Genomic DNA, 17,793 nt, shown 5'->3' on the forward strand with positions numbered 1-17,793 from the left:
AAAAAAAAAGTTGAAAGAAAATTGCCAGCCAAGGATCCTCTACCCAGAAAAGCTATCCATCAAATATGAAGGAGAAATTAGATCCTTTGCAGAAAAGAAGGTACTTAATGAATTTGTGGACGCAAGACCAACACTACAAGAAATTTTAAGTGAAGTTCTTCACATGGAGATGCCAAAGGAAAGTGCATAGACCATGGTAACCAGAAACAACAGAAAAAGAAACATGGCAAAATGGCAAAAGTAAAACCTGCCTTGAAAATAATCATACTTTAATGTGAATGGACTAAATGCACCAATTAAGAGAAAAAAAGTAGCAAATTAATAAAATGAGATGGATTGACACAGTAACTGGGGTAATGGGGTTAGGTGTGTCAGATTCAGTAAGACTGGCTCAGAACAGGGCAAGCCTAAGTCACTACAAATCACAGCCAACTACATGGTGCATAGCAACAACCACAACAACTACATGTTGCAGTATATATCAGTACTTCTTGAGTGAATTCTATTGCTTTGTATGAATATACCTAAAGAACTTTAGTAATATATAGACTGCTAAACAAAATGGTTTGTGGTTTAAATCCACCAGCTCTTCTGAGGGAGGGAGATGATGTCTTCTATGGAAGATTTACAGCCTCAGAAACCCATTGTGGGTTGCTATGATTGCCTTAGGCATTTACTATACCCTAGATATAATAACATTTTAAAATTTCATTTTCCTGAGTAATTCATATGGTTTCAGAAATTCATATGCATTGTGTAATATGAAATTATGATTACAGTTTCAAATATGAACAGCTGGTTCCTATGCCCAGACATTGTATTGAACATTGAACATGTTAGATAATAAGACTTCTTCACAGTACTGAGAAGAGAAGACTTTACATTACTTACTCCCACAGTGACAAATGCACACATCTAATGCACAGATCAGAGAGGATATGAAATTTTTTCATTAGTGTGTTCTTTAAGTAGGTGGAGCATCAGCTCCATAACATGAATTGGAATGTGACATTGGCCCTAACATTTCTATTCTTAAAAACGTGCTGAGAATTTTAACCTCCAGATGTCATCATGATTTCTAATGTCCACACAAAATTCATTTCCGACTCCAGTGAGCATGAAGAAAGTAGAACTGTTCCTTTGTCCTTTCATGAAATGAGTGAACCAGGTCTCTTTGTTGAAAGGGTGAATCGGATTTACTCTGCCCGAGGTGCTTACTATGTCCTCATTATAATAGTATTTTAAAATTTCATCCTCCAGGGTAATTCTCATAGTTTCAGAGACATATGTTAATTTGGATGAAAAGCTGACTGTTGTGAGATATGATGAAATGATGGTAACAGAATCAAGTTAAGAACATCACCACCTGGGCCTGGACATTTTACTGAGCATTGAGCGCATGTTAGATAATTGAACCTGCGCACGGTGCTGGGAGGAGTGGATTTGGGGCTACTCACTTGGCTAGTGGTGAATGTACACACCGAATATCAGAGAGGGCATGAAACTTGAGTGTTAAAGTGAAATAAGAGCATGCCATCCTTGTATATTGGGTGTTTTTTTTAAATGGAGGTTTTGCGGTGCTGGATCTCCTTGGGCCTTCTCTGAAGCTCTCTTACCACAAGTGAACACACCCTCTTTACTCAGCATGAAGCACACCCTTCCACCCCTTCCCTTGAGGGAGATAATTTTTCCATTGTGTCTTCCATCTCATAAGTTAAGTGTTAGACTGGCAATGTTGTTTTGATGGAGTATAGAAGACAAAGTGCAGCAGTCTAGAAAAGTCAGGGCAGAGTTGACAATAAAGTGGGTGAGTAAACAGGTAGAGAGATGCAGACCTTCTCACAGGTGTCAGTGGAGAGGGGTCAAGTGTGCACAGAAGAGTCTTGGGTTTTAGTGACACGGACTTTTCGAGCTGGTAGGACACGTGAAAATGGCGTTCTTCAACCTCTGCAGGGAGATTTTCTAGAGGTTCAATCACTAAGCAGGCAGAGTTAAACAGAAATCTGCATGCTGCCTTGGAGGAATTGTCATTGGAGCCAAGACAGGGCTTGGATCCAGATAGCCAGATAGCTGTATGTTTGGTCAGTTAATGTAGTATGTATGTATGTACATATGTATTTATTTATCTGTCTGTTTATTTATTTATTTCTCTATCTATCTATTTATTTATTTATTTCACCCTGTGACTATGTTCATGAGAGATACTAATCTGTAGTTTTCTTTTTTTGGTAGTGTCTTTGCCTTGTTTGAGTATTAGAGTTATGCTTCATAGAATGCCCCTGCGAGTGTTCCTTCTTTTTCTAATTTTTGAAATTACTTGAGTAGGATTGGTGATAAATCTTCTCTGAATCTTTAGTAGAATTCAGCTGTGAAGTCTTCTGGTCCAGGATTTTTTTTTGTGGGGGAGACTTTTTATGACTTGCTCAATTTCTTCTTTTGTGATGGGTCTGTTCAAATGTTCTACATCTGATGGTGTCAATCTGGGAAGTTTCAAGAAATTTGTCCATTTCCTCTAAATTTTCAAATTTATCAGAGTATAGCTTTTCATAATATTCTGATATTATAAATTTAATTTCCTCCAGTTCTGTTGTGATGTCACCTCTATCATTCCTTAATCAAGTAATTTGTATTTTCTTCTTTTTTTTTGTTAAATTTTCCAATTTTATTGATCATTTCAAAAAATCAACTCTTAGCCTGTGAACTACCTGGATGTGCACAGATAAGCCACCACAGTCCTGGCCCCAGGGGAACATTGTCTGGATAAAGGGCTGCTTGTCTGTGGAGTGAGGTAGTCACAGGTGGACAGCAGGGAGGCTGGTGGAGGTGCTAAGGGTGCAGAAGTCAGCCTCTAGGATAAAGGGTGGGCAGGGTTCAGGCAAGGCCTCTGGAGGCAAAGAAGTTGGGGCACAGAGCAGAGGATGACTGTCCAAGCTAGACCCAACTCCTCATTTCTCTGACTCCTCACCAAAAATGAAAGCAAATTTTCGTACAAACAGATGAACACTACAAGTTTGATCTCCAGGAATCAAGCTGTGTGGTTTCTCAGACTCATGGGAGTACACTGCCTAGAAAGACTGATGGGGATGGGGAGTTACATTAATAATGTAACTCATGAAATCTAACAAAAACATATCCTTCTTTCAGGAAAATGTTGTTGTTGTTATGTGCCGTCGAGTCGCTTGCGACCCATAGCGACCCTATGTACAATAGCCCTAAACTCTGCTCTGTCCTGTGCCAATCGCACTGTCTCTGACACTCCCATCCCGATTATCCCAGTCACTGAATTAATCCACCTCATATATACACTTCAATTAAAGCACTGGACCTAAGTGGATAGTGATATAAGGCTGAGATGCAGTTAGATGGTGTCAACCCTCATGCCTAATGAGGCATTATCCTTACTGAATGTGGGGATAATAAGTGTTACACTTAATATTGCCATAGAATATTGCAGTATGTTAAAGAAACTTATAATACAGGTATCCTAATGGAAGACATCCATATGCCTGCCCATTCTAAAGAAATGTAATCCAAGAGAGTGTGAAAACTATCAAAGAATACTTTTACTATTGTTGTTGTTATGTGCCATCGTGTCGCTTGCGACTCATAGTGACCCTATATACAACAGCCCTAAACTCTGTTCTGTCCTGTGCCAATCGCACTGTCTCTGACACACCCATCCCAATTACTCCGGTCACTGAATCAATCCACCTCATAGAGGGCCTTCCCCTCCTGCGCTGTCTTTCCACCCTCCCAAACAAGATGTCCCTCTCCAAGGACCAGTCCCTCCTTACAACATGCCCAAAGTATATTAGACAAAGCCTCAGAATCCTTACCTCCAAGGAGCCGCCCGGTTTAACACTTTCGACTGAAGATAATATAAAGTAAAGGAGCAACAATGATCTTATGCAGTATTTTCCTTGTGAGCCTGAGTTAGTTCACTCAGCATAATATCCTCCAGTCTCTCCCAAGTTATGTATTATTTTTCAAAATCATTGCTCCTGAGTGTTGTGTAGTATTTCGTCATGGGAATGTACCACATTTCTTTATCCATCTGATTGTGGTTCAACATTTAGGCTGCCGCTATGTTCTTGGAATCGTGAAAATGGAAGGATAGCTAGCAAAACGTGTATGGGGACTCAAGGAGGAAAGGGGTGGGAGCAGAGGGGTAAGGGTGGGCAGGGGCAAATCAGAAGGTCACACAATTTGGTGTGCAGAGGAAGAGTGTAAAGGAGATTGGAAGATCTGAAAAGACAGGGTAATGGTATGCATAGTTCAATGGTTACTAATTTTGTAAAACACAATATATGGGAAATGTATGAAACACAATGTGGATGAAGGAAAGTGTGAAAAACAATGTAAATGAATTTGGGATGTAAACCAATATAAAAGATTATTTTTAGAAAAAAAAAGAAAGGAGCAGTACATACAATAAGAAGTTGCTCACATATTATAACTCATTAATTTCATTACTAATTATAATTAATGTTACAAAAATGTATATGAATGAATAAAAATCAGTGTGCTTTGTAAACTTTCACTCAAGAGAAAATAAAGCACAGGTAAAGTATGATCATTGGCCCTAGTGACCCTCTTCTTTTTTCTTCTCCACCTCTTGTATACTCACACATGAGGAGGACATACTCAGTTACAGGTTTAAATTTTATTCACACCCCCCCAACATATTCTCCCTAAGTCTAGGGGTGCACACACCTAACATAGGTCTTCTCTAAGAACGATATATGCCTAGGAAGAGACCAGAACATCCATGGAAGTGAAAATGAACTCCAGGGTCCCAAGTGCTCAGAATGAGAGTAGGTGCTGTCTGCTTTTCATCCTTCTAGGAGACTAGTCAGAGAGGTTAGATCACAGCCCACATTACTTGGATCTAAAAGCAGTACTTCTACTTTCTAAGTTGTTGTTGTTGATTGTCTTTAGGTCTAGCTTGACTCATAGTGACTCTATGAACAAAAGGCCTGAAGCCCCTCTACAACTATCGACATTTATCAAAGTTCATAGAGCTTCCAGAGGCATGTTGTTAGGATGCCCCTCCTGCTGCCAAACCTGTCGTAGTATGTTTTGTTGTTACGTGCCGTTGAGTTGCCTCCAATGCATAGTATTACCCTCTCTTAACAACCATATCTACGAATGTGTGTGTGTGTGTGTGTGTGTGTGTGTGTGTGTGTGTGTGTATCCACTATTATAAGGTTCAGGGAATTCTGGTGGTAGGGGCAATAGGGAATTGTGTGCTAATCAAAAGGCCTCTCTGGTGGTTTGAATCTACCAGCTGCTCTAAGGGAGAAAGGTGAGCAATCTCCTCCTGTGTGATTTACAGCCTCCAGAAACTCATAGGTAGGTCAGCTAGGAGATCTGAAATACTTGAATTACGGACTATAATATTTTATTATTTATGCAGGGTTCTAATAGTAATTGCAATCATACACGAAACCTATGATCTTTCAATAAGTCAACCAGGGGAAAAATTTAACAAATTACTTTGGATAAATTATTTTAAAACTGTGAGAGTGTCTGTGTAAAAGTATATTTTTTAAAAAAATCCATATGTGGAAAACTTACGATCAGGACAGCTGACAACCAGGATCAGTTTGACATGAAAATCTAGAGTTTTCTGATTCATTAGAGAACAAAGAGGTTTCCACCAGAGAAGGTAAAATTATTTGACACAAAAAATTGCCGGAACATTTTATGTTAAAAATTGTAATACCTTTAGTTTGCTTGGTTCTACAGTCAACACTCTTGGCACCAGCAGCCAGAAAATTAAAAGATGTATTGTGATGGGAAAGTCTGCTGTTAGGGACCTCGCCATAGTACTGAAGAGCAATGGTGTCACAATGGAGACTAAGGTGCTCCTGATACGGACTATGGTCTTTGAAATCACTTGCTATGAATCAGAGAGCTGGACAATGACTAGGGATGATAGAAGTAGAATTGATGCCTTTGAGCTGTGGTGTTGGAAAAGAGTATTGAATATACAATGGACTGTTAAGAAAATGAACAGGTTCATCCTGAAGAGGGTTAAACAAGGCTGTTCCTTGATGGCAAAGATTCTGAAGCTTTGTCTGACATACTTTGGATATGTTGCAAGGAGGGACCAGTCCTTGGAGAAGGACGTCGTGCTTGGGAGGGTGGAGGGACAGCGCAAGAAAGGAAGACCCTCTATGGGGTGGATTGATTCAGTGAGGGGGGTAATGGGGGTAGGTGTGTCAGAAACAATGAGATTGGCACAGGATAGAGCAGGGTTTAGGACTGTTGTATATAGGGTCGCTATGAGTCTCAGGTGACTCAGTGGCACATAACAACAATACCAATTGACATATTTCAACAAGACGTGCTTGCCAGGTTGTTCCAAGAAATCTAGAGGACCACCAAGTGCTCAACAGACTGGAAGAGATTTGTATTTATTCCCATTAAAAAAAAAAAAAGGTGACCCAACAGAGTATGAAAATTATCTGACAATATCTTAATACTTTTTCAATCTATATGCAGAACAAATTATCCAGGAGGCTGGGCTGTATAAGGAGAAATGTGGCATCAGGATTGGAGGGGAACTCATCAACAATCTATGTTATGCAGATGACACAACCCTACTTGCTGAAACTGAGGAGGACCTGAAGTGTTTGCTGCAGAAGGTCAAGGACTGCAGCCTTCAATATGGATTGAAGCTCAACATCAAAAAAACAAAGACTCTCATCACTTGACTGATTGACAGTAACATGATAGATGGTAAAGAGATTGAGATTGTTCACAGCTTCAGTTTGCTCAGCTCCAAGATCAAGATCACTCTTGGCACCAGCAGCCAGGAAATGAAAAGCTTAATTGCATTGGGAAAGTTTGTGGTCAGAGGCCTCTTCAAAGTACTGAAGAGCAACAGTGTCAGTCTGGAGACTAAGGTGCACTTGATCCAGGCCATACTCTTTGCAATCACTTGTTATGCATCAGAGAGTTGAACAATGAATAGGGGAGGATAGAAGGAGAATTGATGCCTTTGAGTTGTGGTGTTGGAGAAGAGTATTGAATATACCATGGACAGCTAGGAGAACAAACAGATTCATCCTACAAAGGGTGAAACCAGGCTGCTCCTTAGAGGAGTATTTTTAAGCTCTGTCTGACATACTTTGGCTATGTTGGAGAAGGATGTCATTCTTGGGATGGTGGAGGGACAGCACATGAGAGAAAGACCCTAGATGAAATGGATTGATTCAGTGACTAAAGTAATGGGTGTAGGTGTTTCAGAGACAACAAGATTACATAGGATAGAGCAGGGTTTAGGGCGGTTGTACATAGTGTCGCTATTAGTTGCAGGTGACTGACTCGACTGCACATAACAAAAACAACAACATCACTAATACCACATGAAAATAAAATCCTGCTAATGATAATTCCAAAACGACTGGAACAATACACTGATAGAGAAATCCCAGAAATACAAGCCATGTTTAGAAGTCATGGCACTAGGAATATCATAACAAATGTCAGAGGGATCTTGGCTGAAAGCAGAGTGTACCAGAGGAATCTGTCTATGTTTCATTGATTATGAAAAATTACATTTGACTATGTGTATCACAACAAATTGTGGTTAACCTTGAGAAGAACAGAAATCCCAGAACACTGATTGTGCTCACAGGAAACCTGTACTTGAAACAGAACCGAGCATGGAAACACTGCATGTTTCAAAATCAGGAAAGGTGTGCATCAAGGATGTGTCCTGTCTCCATGCCTTTTCCATCTATGTGCAGAACAGATCATTTGGGAGGCTGGACTTTATGAGGAGGAATGTAGCATTAGAACTGGGGGAATACTCATCAACAACCTTCAACTCAAAAGCACATAGCAGCAACAGCAGTGGTAAGGAGTTGTGTAGACAATCCAAAAGTAAATTGGAGAAATTTTGTAGAGGCTCGGTGAAAGAGGGAGATACTTAACACAATAAATTGCTACAGTGGCTGCCACCATTGCCTCAAACACAGCTGCAATTGAGAGCATGATCAAGGATAAGTATGCACATTTTTCAATTGTGCATGTGTTCAGTGTAATTCAGAGCTAACTAGTAAAAACTGTATATGACTTTTTGCCCTCTTCAAACTCCCTGTGTCCTCATACAAAATCCTGACTTCTCAGGGTAGCTAAATACCTTAGATTACTAGATATTACTCTTTTTGCTTCTCTTTTAAGGAATTATATCTTTAATTGCTTATTATGAAAAATTTTGAAAATACATAAACGTAGGCAGAGTGAGATAACGTGTATTTATGTGTCAAGTTGCTAATCCAATCCCATCTAATCTCTACCAACTTCTTCCTGTCTGTAAATTTCTTCACTTGACTCTTTATAAGATAAACATCTCTAAGGAAATAAGCATTACCACAGTACTATTTTCACATGTAAATAAAATAAGTTCTATTACAAAATATCCAGTTACTGTTAAAAAATCAGTTTGTCTTACACATTAAAACTTTTTTCATGTTTTTAATTTAACTTTTTAGTGTTATTTGAGTGAATTTGCAGAACAAATTTATTTTCCATTCAACAATGTTTCCTGACATTCATTACAATGTCCACATTTTAATAACACTCTTCCATTTCCTTGTTACCTTTCTTATTTCTATTCTTTCCTCTTTTCTGGCTTTCTCTGCCGCCTGAGCTTTATCCCTGGCAATTTTTGCACTTTTGATCTTGTAAGGTTGATTGTTCCGAGGACTGAATGGCAGACTGTGTTTGTAATAGTATTTACCTTCTCTCTGTAACTCTTGTGCACTTTTTCTTTTCCTTAGTGATACTGTGTTTTCCATCATTTTATGGCTATAGACAAATAATGCCTCTACAGAGAGCCCAGGTGGCTTAGCGGTAAAAAGTTGCATCATCAACTTAAAGACGGGTTGTTCAATCCACCAGCTAGTCTGTGGGGGAAAGATGGACAATCTCCTATGCAGTTACTGTCCCTGAAAACCTGCTGGAGGCCCAACTGTGAATGAGTTCCGACTTTAAAGTACCTAACAACTACAATGATGCCTGTGTATTACAAAAGTAGCACAGTGATTAAGAACTCTGCTGCTAACTGAAACTTTGGACCAATCAGTAGTCCCACAGAAGAAAGATTTAGCTAGCAGTCTGTTCCCATTAAGGCTCACAGCCTTGGGAGTCTTTTAGTTCTGCCTTACAGGGTCTGTATGACACACACTTGACTGAAAGGAACAGATTTGGGATTTATAAAGTGAATGCTTCGATAGCATTTAGTAAATTAAAAATATTGTTTAGCTATCAGCTCCACCTTGTTACAATATTTTTCATTATCTCTTTTGGGACAAATCCAGAACATATTAAACAATTGATCTTCACTGATCTCTCCCTTTAGCTTCTGGGAAATAACCAACTGAATTTGGTTATGTATAGAACTGCCTGCTCTGAATGTTTCATAAAAATGAAAGCATACCGTTTGTGACATTTTGTTCTGACTTCTCATCTCTGACCACAAGACCCACATTTGAGAAATTAATGTAATTAAGTGAGGCTGAAACTCAGATGGCATAATGTATTCTGTGTTGCTCTGCTAAACCAAAAAGATAATCAGTTCAAATTCACCAATTTCTCCACAGGAGAAAGATTTACAGGGTATTCCTGTAAAGATTTGCAACCTAGGAAACTGATGGAGGGTTGCTGGTGTTGGAATTGATCTCAAGGCAATGTGTGGGTGTCATAGGATATAATCTGAGCCAAGTCATGGTATTTCCAATCACTTTGTGTGAATGTGAAAGCTAGATAATGAATAAATAAGGAAGACTGAATTGACATATTTTAATGTGTGGTATTGATGAAAAGTGTTGAATATACCATGGACGACCAAAAGAACAAATAAGTCAGTCTTGGAGGAGGTGCAACCAGGATGCTTCTTAGAGATAATGATTGTGAAACTTCTTCTCATACACTTTGTGCATTTTGTCATCAGGATCTGGTGCTTAGAAAAAGACATTATTCTGGGAAAAGTAGAGGGACCATGAAACTGAGAAAACTGACGGATTTATATAATGGCTACAACAATGGGCTTCAGCATCTCAAAGACAGTGAAGATAGTGTTGTTGTTGTTAGACACCATCAAGTACAACCCATAGTGACCCTACGAACAACAGATCTGAACCCTGTCCTACCCTGTGCCATCCTCACACTTTTGGACAAAATACATCCCATTGCAGCAGTCACTGTGTCAATCCACCTGGTCGAGTGGCTTCTTCTCCATCATGGCTCCTCCATCTTTCCAAGCATGATGTTTTTCTTCAAGGAATAGCCTCTTCCAGCAACTTTCCAGAAGTATGTGAGGCAAAGTTTTATCATCTTTGCTTCTAAAGAGAACTCTGGCTGCATTTTCTTCAATATATATTTTTTTATTCTTTTGGCAGTCCATGGGATGTTCAGTGCACCAAAGCTCAATGGCATCAATTCTCCATCTGTTATCCTTATACATTGTACAGCTCTCAGATGTATAGCAGGTGACTTAAAAGATGATGGCCTGAATCAGACACACCTTAGTCCTCAAACTGAAATTATTGCTTCTCAATATTTTGGAGAGATCTCTAACTGCAGATTTTCCCATACAATACGTCTTCTGATTTCCTGACTTCTGGTCCCAAGGGTGTTGTTTGTGCTGTAAGAGGCATTTTTTGAGTTTCAATTTTTTCTCCATCTATAATGATGTTACCTATTGCTCCAGTGTTAAAAATTTTTTGTTTTCTTGACACTGAGATGTAATCTATACTGAAGGCTTTATTCTTTGATCTTCTGTATCAAGTGCTTCTTGTTCTCCTCACTTTCAGCAAGCAAGATTGTGTCATCTGCATAACACAGGTTACTGATGAATCTTTCTTCCATCTTGATGTCACATTCTTCTTCATAGAACCACGTTTCTTGAATTATTTACTCAGTAAACAGATTGAATATGTATGGTTAGAGAATACAATCTTGACACTTTCCCTTCGTAATTTTAAATCATGTGGTGTTCCCTGTTCTGTTCATACAACAACCTGTAGGTCTAGGTATAGGTTTCTTATGAGTACAATTAAGTGCTCTGGGATTTCCATTCTTCTTAGTGTTAGTCATGACTTATGATTCTCATAGTCAAATGCCTTTGTATGGCTAATAAATAATAAATAAATATTCGTCTGGTATTCTTTACTTTCAGTTAGGATCCATCTGATATCAGCAGTGAGATCTTTGGTGCCACAGCCTCTTCTAAATCCTGCTTGAACTTTTGACAGTTTCTTATGTGTGTGCTTCTCTAGCTGTTTTAAAATGATCTTTAGCAGTAGTTTGCTTACATGTGATATTAGTGATACTGCTCGATAGTTTTCATATTCTGTTGGATCACCTCTCTTGGCAATAAATATGGACCTCTTCCAATCCATTGGCCAGAAGCAATTGTCCTTCCAATTTCCTGAGATGCACTGGTGAGCACATCCAGGGCTGCATCTGTTATATGAAACATAGCAATCTGTATTTCATTGATTCCTGGGGCCTTATTTTTTGCCAGTGCCTTCAGTGTAGCTTCAACTTCAGTGTCAGTCAATTCTTTTTGATATAGTGACTCTATTTCCTCTACATTCTTTTGAAGCTTCCTGGGTCATTCAACATATTGCCCATAGCATCTTTCAATATTGCGACTTAACATGCTTTTCAGTTCTCTCAGCTGGAGAAATGCTGAGTAATTTCTTTCCTTTATTATTCTCCAATTTCAACTCTCTCCACATTCCATTATGATACTTTGCTTTGTCTTCTCCAGCTGCCCTTTGAAATCTTTTGCTGTGGCATGTTATTTTGCTTTTCAATGCTCTAGTGCAATTTTCAGAGTCTTTTCTGAAATCCTATTTTTTTCCTGTCTCTTGTGTCTTTGTAATGACTTTTTGCTCTCTTCATAGATGATACTGAAGGATCATCAGTGTTCAATATTTCAAATCTATTTTTAAGATTATTTTGAAATGCAGTTACATTAGATTCAAGATCATGTTCTGATTCTTATAGACTTGTTTCAATTTTCTTCAGCCTCAATTTGAACTCATACAGGAGTAACTGATGATCTGACCCACAGTCTTCCCTTGCCCTAGTTTTTACTGCTGATATTGAGCTTCTCTAACAATTCTTTCCACAGACGTAGTCATTCTGATTTCAACGCAGGTGAGGTCTGTGTGTAAAGTCACTATTTGCATTTTTTTAAAAAGGTATTTTCAATAAATAAATCTTTGAAAATATAAAATTTGATCATTCTATTTCCAGCCTCATTTCTGTCACCAAATCTATACTTTCCCACTACTATTCCTTCTTTTTTGTTTCCAACTTTGCATTCCATTTGCCAGTTATCATTAAAGTGTTTTGATTATGTGCTTGGTAAATTTTGGAGTGAAAGATTTTATTAAAAGCATTCAATTTCCTTCTCTTTGGCTCTAGCTGTAGGAGCATATATTTGAGTAATAGCAGTTTAACAGGTCTTTCTTGTATGTGTATGGATAATATCCTATCACTCATTGTAATATCCTATCATTCATTGTGCATCAAGACCGTTGAAATTGACTTCTTCTACTATGAATGCAACACTATACTCCTGTTTTTCATTTCCAGCATAGTATACCATGTGATTATCTGATTCAAAGCTCACTAATGCCTAGAATGTTGACAATTTCTAGTTTTCCAACATTCTATATTCCAATTAATAAAAGATATTTGCCACTATTTTTCTTATTTCAATTGACTTGTGTGAGTTCCTTTATATAAATAACAAATTAAGATGATGTGTAATAGGGCAAAGTTTTGATATGTTGGACATAGGATTGATATAAGTTATAGTCAACTCAATGACACCAAAAACAGCAATCATGAAAGTAAAATAAATAATATTCACTGTTCTGAGGATTATATATGAATAGAATGGACTCCTTTAAGCTGTGATGTTGGAGAAGAGTCTTAAAAATATCAAGGAGAACAAACGTGTTTGTCCTGGATAGGGTGAAATCAGGCTGCTCCTTGGAGGCAAGTATTCTGAGGCTCTATCTGGCATACTTTGGGCATGTTGCAATGAAGCACCAGTCCTTAGAGAGGGACATCATTCTTGTGAAGATGGAGGTACAGCACAAGAGAGGAAGACCCTGGATGAGATAGATTATCTCAGTGACTGGGGTAACGGGGGTATGTCTGTCAGAGACAATAAGGTTGGCTCAGGATAGAGCAAGGTTCAGAGCTGTTGTACATAAGGTCGTTATAAGTTGCAGGTGACTCAACGGCATATAAAAACTATGAAATAGTAAATGCAAACTGATTTATGCTATTATTATACTCTTAGCACATAGAGTTTGAGATCAAGCTGGGGAGAGGCATGTGTATCAGAGAATCTTACACATACATGAGATCTCTTGGACCAAGTTCTGGAGGAGATGTCAGGTAGAGTTCATTGATGAATTCTCAAAAGAAATGAGTCTCAAGTACTGAGTAGTATTAAATAAGTTAATAGCAAGGAAGAAACTTATAGTAGAGGGAATAATATATGCATTTCAGCCAGATGGAGCAAGTAACCTTAGGGAAAAACTGAGGTCAGAGTGGCTGAGGCAAAAACCGTAACATTCTGACTTAGAGTTAGGTGGGGTTAAAGAGGTAAGGAGGGGCAAATTACGGTTCACGTATCATTTGTTACTCTAAGAGTGTCAATCCAGTTCATTGAGAGTCTCCTCTTTTTACACAGATCCTCTACTTTATCATGGACTCAGGCAGTGGGATAACATGTATCTCAAAATTTTCGACCTGGGAAAATTACTGGAAGTGGAACAGAATTGATGAAAAGTTATAAAGTATCTCAAAAAAACCCCAATAACGTGCAATCAATATTTTAATAGTTTAATTTCAGAGAAAAATAATTTCTTTTTGTTCTAGTCATTGCCTTTTGTCATAGATTTCTAGGGAAATCTTAGTCTATTGATCCATTTATCTATGTTATTGTTGTTAAGTGCCCTCAAGTTGTATTTATCTATCTTGTTGTTGTTGTTATGTGCCGTCGAGTCATTTCCGACTCATAGCGACCCTATGCACAACAGCCCTAAACCCTGCTCTATCCTGCGTCAACCGCACCGCCTCTGACACACCCATCCCGATTATCCCAGTCACCGAATCAGTCCATCTCATAGAGGGTCTTCCCCTCCTGCGTTGTCCCTCAACCCTCCCAAGCATGATGTCCCTCTCCAAGGACCCGTCCCTCCTGGCAACATGTCCAAAGTATGTCAGACGAAGCCCCAGAATCCTTGCCTCCAAGGAGTAGCTTGGTTTAATCCTCTCCAAGATGAATCTGTTTGTTTTCCTGGCAGTCCATGGTACATTCAGTACCCTTCTCCAGCACCACAGCTCCTCCCTAGTCATTGTCCAACTCTCTGATGCATAACAAGCGATTGCAAATACCATGGCCTGTATCAGGCGCACCTTAGTCTCCAGAGAGACACTGTTGCTTCTGAGTACTCTAGAGAGGTCCCTAACAACAGATTTTCCCATCGTGATACGCTTTTTGATTTCCTGACTGCTGGTGCCAAGAGTGTTGACTGTGGAGCCGAGCAAACTGAAGCTGTGAACAATCTCATTCTCTTTGTCATCCATCCTGACGCTGCCAATTGGTCCAGTGGTGAGAATCTTTGTCTTCTTGACATTGAGCCTCAGTCCATACTGAAGGCTGCAGTCCTTGACCCTTCGCAGCAAGTGCATGAGGTCCTCCTCAGTTTCAGCAAGCAGGGTTGTGTCATCTGCATAACGGAGATTGTTAATAGACCTTCCACCAATCCTGATGCCACAATTCTCCTCATAGAGCCCAGCCTCTCGGATAATCTGCTCTGCATACATGTTGAAAAGGTATGGAGACAGGATGCATCCCTGGCGTACACCCTTCCCAATTTTGAACCATGCAGTGTTACCCTGCTCTGTTCTGACTACTGCCTCTTGGTCCAAGTATAGGTTTCGTATTAGCACAATTAAATGTTCTGGGATTCCCATTCTTCTCAGAGTCAGCCACAGTTTGTTATGATCCACACAGTCAAATGCCTTTGCATAATCAATGAAACACAGATAGACATTCTTCAGGTATTCTCTGCTTTCAGCCAAGATCCATCTAACATCAGCAACAATGTCCCTAGTACCACGACCCCTTCTAAACCCAGCCTGGACTTCCGGCAGTTCTCTGCTGATGTGCTGTTCTAATCGTTTTTGGATGATCTTCAGCAGAATCTTGCTTGCATGTGAAATCAATGACACTGTTCTGTAGTTTCCACACTCAGTTGGGTCACCTTTCTTTGGAATGGGAAAATTACTGGAAGTGGAACAGAATTGATAAAAAGTTATAAAGTATCTCAAAATAAAGGTCCAATAACGTGCAATCAATATTTTAATAGTTTAATTTCAGAGAAAAAGAATTTCTTTTTGTTCTAGTCAATGCCTTTTGTCATAGATTTCTAGGCAAATCTTAGTCTATTGATCCATTTATCTATGTTATTGTTGTTAAGTGCCCTCAAGTTATATTTATCTATAAACAAATATAATTGCCACTCTTTTAATTGTAAACACTATGTCCAAAAACAATGTATTTCTGAAGTGTGAAGCATGCAAACCCAGAGCTATACAGCGATGGCAAAGGTCACACAGATATTTTACTATAGCAAAAGATATAATTCCTATATTATTCATAGGGGTTGGAGAGATAGATGATGTCTTCTTTCAGGTTTGTAGAGAACTAAGAGAACAAAATGCTCTGGAAAACTCCCATTGGTTTATTTCCCAGATGATCTTAGATTAAGATGGCAAACAAAATGAGAGGAAAATTATAGCCTTAGAAACTGCCAGACTAAATAGCTTCTTCTGAAAGGACTGAGCATCAAAGCTATAATTTTCCATTTACTTTCCTTTGTCATTGTTCTTTGTAGGGTATTTACCCCAATTTGAGACCATTTACTCTTTGTCAGAGAAAGACTTTCACCAGCTCATATTAATCACTTTACTTCTTAAAAGCATCCCTGTCACTCTTCTTTTGACATTGACCATTTCTTCATAGAGAACTCAATTGTCAAGTGATTGGAGAACTGTGCAATTTGGCTGTAATGGATTGTATGAAGGAAGAGTGTTTTAAAGTGCTTTAGTTTGAAATATCTCTTCCCCTCAAGCAGTCCACGTATCTGAAAGTTTACAACTTTCAAATAGAAATGAACAAATTTCAGTGTCATTGCTGCTGAAACAGCCAATGTGACAGCTTTTGATTTATAGTCTTATTTTATGCATGTGTAGGGCCGGAAGAGTCCTTTATTTGAGCAACGACATGCAGATGAGTTGAATATTTAGGTTGAGAACTATTGGATTTTGGGTAGATTGAACAGCAATCTAGGCCAGGGGTCTTTTTCTTAGCAAGCTTATTATCTCTTTTTCTTTTTAAAAATGATTCTTTTAAGCTATGATTCATTGTCCTTGAGTCCAAAAAAACTTATAATTTACTTTCTAGCCTGTTTTAGAGACTATAAATCACACAAGAGGAGATGTTCAATCTTTCTCCTGCAGAACAACTGCTGGATTAGACCTGAATGCCTTTGGGTTGACAGAGAAAATGATGGCTTCATGGTAAGGAATTTCCCTGTCAAACTAAAAACACATGGTTCAAATCCACTGGCTGTTACACAGGGGAAGATTGGGCAATCTCCAGCAGATTTAACTGCACGTACTTAACAACAACAAAAACAACACAGCCACCAAAACTCCCTTCTTTTAAGGTTGTTACTATGTACCATTATGAACCTGGAACAAGGATGAAAGAAAGTCATGCAAGTGTCCAGGACTTTCGTTCATAGGGTTGCTATGAGTTGCCTACGACTCAACAGCACTTAACAACATAGAGAGAGACCAGTTGACCTAGTGGACCGAAAGCGGTGCTACCAAGCCAAAGGTGGGTGAATCTAATCTGCAGGCCTGTCTTTAATTGTTTTTTGTGAAACATTCTTCTAGGTCATATCGCCCTGGTGTGTCCACTTGCCGTACAGAGGTAACTTGTGGTCGTTGTGAAGCTTAACACTGTGACACTGATGTGTCAAATATAATAACGGTTACCCACGGTGGACGGTGTTTGGTGGTGCTCCCCAGTTGAAACAAGCTTGGAAGCAGGAGTGGCATCACTTTCATTAATAGCTTGCCTCCGGAAACCCTATGAACCTGGAGCAAGGATGGAAGTCACACAAGTGTCAAGAACTTTTGTTCATAGGGTCACTATGAGTCGCTTATGGCTTGACGGCACTTAACACCACCACCACTATGTACCACTAAGTTGGCTCCAAACCATAGCAGGTTTCAGAGGCAGTTAAATAACGCAGGAGGAGATTACCCATTCTTCTCCCCCAGAACAGCTGGTGAATTCGTAGCACAACTTCTTGTAACTAGGCCACCCAGAGCTCCCTAGGGACCATAATTAATGAAGAAAAAAAAATATGTCACTCTACTATCTCCTTCAAAATTTATCCAGAATCTAATACTTTTCATTAACCTCATGGGTACAGATTCCCATCGTTCTTCATCCACAGCGAACCTCTAAACCTCCAAACAGGATTGTTCTGCTAAAACTAAAGTCAGGTCATGCCACTCAAAACCCTTTCGCCATTCCCCTTTTATTAGCAGTAAAAGCCAAGTCCCTTTCAGTGGAATGTGTTGTCCATACCCTTCTTCCTTCCTCCATGCTCACTTTCCGATCACTTTTCTCCAGGCACGAGGACTCTGTGCTGTTTTCTGTATACA

The sequence above is a fragment of the Elephantulus edwardii genome, unplaced genomic scaffold (genome assembly GCF_000299155.1).
Source record: "Elephantulus edwardii isolate Elephantulus edwardi_28Jun2011 unplaced genomic scaffold, EleEdw1.0 scaffold00016, whole genome shotgun sequence".
Taxonomy (NCBI): Eukaryota; Metazoa; Chordata; class Mammalia; order Macroscelidea; family Macroscelididae; genus Elephantulus; species Elephantulus edwardii.